Below are 4,026 nucleotides of genomic sequence, written 5' to 3'. Positions count from 1 at the left end.
CCAAGAAATGATAAAAACTCAACAATCAGTTTATTTTTTCCTAAAATTCAAAATTTTTTAAAACTTAATAAAAAATCGTCAAACATTCTTAGAAACAATTCCTTCAGTAATTACTAAGAATATATGTTTTTCATAGTAACTCTACACTGCCAGTAACTGCATATTTGTCACATTCGACATTTTCGTCAATTTGGAGTTAATATCGTGGAGAGGCATCAAATAATAAAGACTTTCGATCAACTTACAGAAATCTGTGAGATTGTTCTAGAAAATTCGAAAAATATACCAAGTTGTATTGTCACAATGTAAATTGTAACCGCATAACAGTCACATTGAGATTATTGATGAGTCTCGTAATGTAATAGCAATGAAACTTCTATCAGTACCCGTAACGCGGGTAGATCAACTTTTCGTGATGCGTTACGGGGTAAGATCTACCAATTTGAACCCTAGTCTCATCTTGTTTGTCGAGCTAGGTTAATATGTTCTGATAATTCAAGGATTCACGGTACAAAGTCCTTGTTACTGGCAACAGTTTCTGAAATTGAATCTGTTTTATCTAGCAGATGGCAGGGATAAGTAGGGGAAAGTGGGCAGTTTGGCCACCTTATGGTGAAGATGAATCGAAGCCAAACCTCAAATTTTCAAAAGCACGAATCTGGAGAACCGAATACCCATTTGAGCTGAAAGCTTAATCGATTGGTCACACCCAGCTAGTGACCAATCGATTAAGTTTTCAGTTTAAACGGATGTTTGGTTCTCCAGATTCGTGCTCTTGAAAATTTGAGGTTTGGCTTCGATTCATCTTCACCTTAAGTCGATAAAAGTGCTGGAAATATTACGAGTTTTTAGAATATTTGCATGATTTTCTACAATTTTTAGAATAATACACTAGATCCACATGATTTCCTTTGTCTTATGAAGTTCACGGATAAATGATTGATTTTTCAAAATTTGTCATTTTTCGAGTCGATTTTTTACTGATGGGGTGATATGAGCACCCAATTTTTGATTGCAAAATAATCTCATATAATCTAAAAATTCAATTATTTTATTACTACACTTGAAAGTTTTAGTATTTATAAACACTCCGTACAAGAAAATATATTTTTAAGAACATTCTAACAGTCGAACATCATCATTCTGAAATGATGAAATTTCAAAGAGCCATTCGGGGCAATATGGGCAGTTTTTTCTAACATCATTTATTATTTTTTCTTTGAGTTTTGAACACTAACTTATAACATGCCTAATGCTTTATTTCCTCATCAGCTTTGGGGTTGCATGTTATTTCAGATGAAATTTCAAGAATTTATGCAGTTTTCAAGGGGTGCTCATTCCACCCCATTGGCCAAACCACCCCGACTACCCCTAATGGCCGAGAGACGAACCAGCCAAGGGCTGAAAGTCTCTTTAATAAAAAAAATTCATTCATTCCCTAATGGTCGTAATAGTCTATACGGACCGCTTGAACACCATCGGAAAGGATATGAAGGGTTGAGGTAGGGTATAGGGAATTGTAGAAGACTTGACAATCTAATGCGATTAATGCTGCAAAATGTAAATGTGATGAAAGCAATTTGATTTGAGTTTTGAAGTTTGATTTGACTTATCAAAATTCCAAATAGACCGACCATTGCACAAGTAAGAAAGAAAAAGCTGGTCTTCTAGAAATTTTATAAACAACAAAATAATAACAATACGAGAGGGCTGCTGATGGCACGATGCGATGCCTTTGGAGCTTTTGATAATGATTGAACATTACTATAAAGAACGCAATTCACTCGATAGTGACAAATTTACAAACTTTAACTGTTTTTATCATATACAGATATACAATGACATTTCAGTTCACTGATTGACGATGCTGATTTAAATAAAAATATTTGATATTATTAGTTCATTTGTTTGTGTAATGAAGGAGTTATTATTGAAAAAGTTTTACTTACTCTTGATGATAATACTTCCCCGACCAGAATTATTCTATTTTGAGCACCCTTTTCGAAGCTATTCTATCCAGGTATCCATTTACTGCTTACAATCCTGAAATTATTCTTATTGTGCATGCTCATGCATTATATTAGTAAAGACCATAATCATGCAACATATAAGAAGGTGAGAAAGAGAGAATATAGAAACAGTGATTAGTAATGAGTTAATTATGTAGTTTTGTAATAAGTTTTGGTGTAATGTAATTTTGTAACAATTGAACAGTACTAACAGATGCTATTGATCTCCCTTTGCTCCTATCCGCAATCCGGTGCACGCGCCCTGTTGGGTTTCGAAAACCTCGTAGAAGAACAAACCGTCAATGGCAATGGCGTCCCAATTACTACCCCACATTGCACATTCAAGGGTCTGACTGTGCTCCTAACCCACCCTCAGTTTGTAATCTTTTCGTCAGCTTGAAATTATATTTTCCCGAAGTGAAAGTAATTTTGACAAGTGATAGCCGTACTATGCAGTAGTTTAAACAGGATCTTTAGGTCAGAAGATAAAATCCGAATTTTATAATAAAAATGTTGCCATTGCTTTGAAATTCACCCAACATCTAATCAAAACTACTAACAACAGCGATCAATTATAAAAACTCATCGCTCCCTGGAATGTATAATCCCAAGCCCAGGGTGCACGTGTATCGCTACGGCTTATTGGGCCCAATCTATCAATCAATCAATCAATCCTTTAGGTACTTGAACTAAAAAGAATTTTTCAAATATTGCCGTTGAGGTAATCTTTCGCGGAATACTCCTCGATCAAAAACAAGTGTGATAATTCCCCACACGCTGTCCAACACGAAGAGTTATAATCTTAGGCATTAAGGTGATTATAAAACGAAGCCAAACTTTGAATTTTCAAGTGCACAAGACGAGAGAATCTGACAACAGTTCGCGTTGAAAACCAATCAAATTGCTTGCTTACTGGTGGTGACCAATGGGATAGATTTTCAACGCGGAGCGCTGTTTGGATCTCAAGTCTTGTGCTCTTGAAAATTTGAGGTATGGCTTCGTTCTATAATCACCTTAAGAGCAATTTATCTACATTTATACATAGTTACCCGTTTCACCGTAGTCGCCAGTAGAGCGTTCCCGCTTTTGAAGCTCCACACCGTTGCAATGTACCTTGCGGCTGATCTGGTACATCGGTTACATGTCGTGTAAGTTGGTGAATGCAGGAGTTGAGGATTTTTCCACCCGGCAGCAGGATGAATTGGCTATCTCCAGTACCATTCGAAGTATGCTCACGGCACCGAAGAAACGACACTCCATTCCAAGCGGAGGCTGGGCAAATCTGGCGGAAAAAAACCTGGATTCTCTTCGCAACATCAATAGGGGTCAATGGGACCACCGGGAACGAACTGTTAATGGTGATTGCCTCAGCGATCCTCTTTCCGGATTGCAAGGATCATCATCACGATAACGGCTCTCGTACCATCGCATACTTATCACCTCGGTAGGACTCTCCTGTTACGGCCAGAAATTGCAAATTTTCTTGGGGGGTTTGTTCCACTTGAATTCGAAACATTATTGTTTTGCCACATCAATTGCACAGCTCATTCCTTTCCGAACGCTAGCCAGTATCGGTTGTGTTTTGCGCAGTTCCTCTATAGTTCGAAGCAAATTGATTTCACTGCGAAGCGAACCGTTTTTTCTCCTCGCGTTGCGTGGTTTTTTACGGTGTTACAATTTCAGTTGAAATAACCGATCATCCGCGTTTCGGATCACGGAAGCAGCCAGCCTTAGCCTAGCCTATTGGTTGGACTGTCCAGCTTTACCGAAGGCCATCCCGTCGCAGCATTGTGTCATCATCATATTTGCCATCATCATCACCATTATCATCATCAGCAACAGCAGCACAGAAGAGGCCTCAAACCATCAAGTTACTGTGTTGCCTACCGGGTGCCTATCGTTTCGAACAGCAAGTCCCGGACAATACATCCATCGGCGGATCTGCACGTGTTTACGAAAAACAACAGCAGTGCAGAGAAGCCAGTCGGTCACATTGGATGAATAGGTATTTATTTCG

At 38.3% G+C, this 4,026-nt stretch overlaps 1 long non-coding RNA gene across 1 annotated transcript; it reads left to right on the top strand.

Annotated features, from left to right (window-relative positions):
* Positions 1–2,968: 2,968 nt before the first annotated feature.
* On the top strand, positions 2,969–3,540 carry LOC110679208. Its single transcript, XR_002502304.1, has 2 exons — positions 2,969–2,999; positions 3,073–3,540. It is a non-coding gene; the product is annotated as an uncharacterized LOC110679208 (long non-coding RNA).
* The last annotated feature ends 486 nt before the right edge of the window (positions 3,541–4,026 follow it).

The sequence above is a fragment of the Aedes aegypti genome, chromosome 3 (genome assembly GCF_002204515.2).
Source record: "Aedes aegypti strain LVP_AGWG chromosome 3, AaegL5.0 Primary Assembly, whole genome shotgun sequence".
Taxonomy (NCBI): Eukaryota; Metazoa; Arthropoda; class Insecta; order Diptera; family Culicidae; genus Aedes; species Aedes aegypti.
This window is presented reverse-complemented; position numbering and strand designations above follow the sequence as displayed.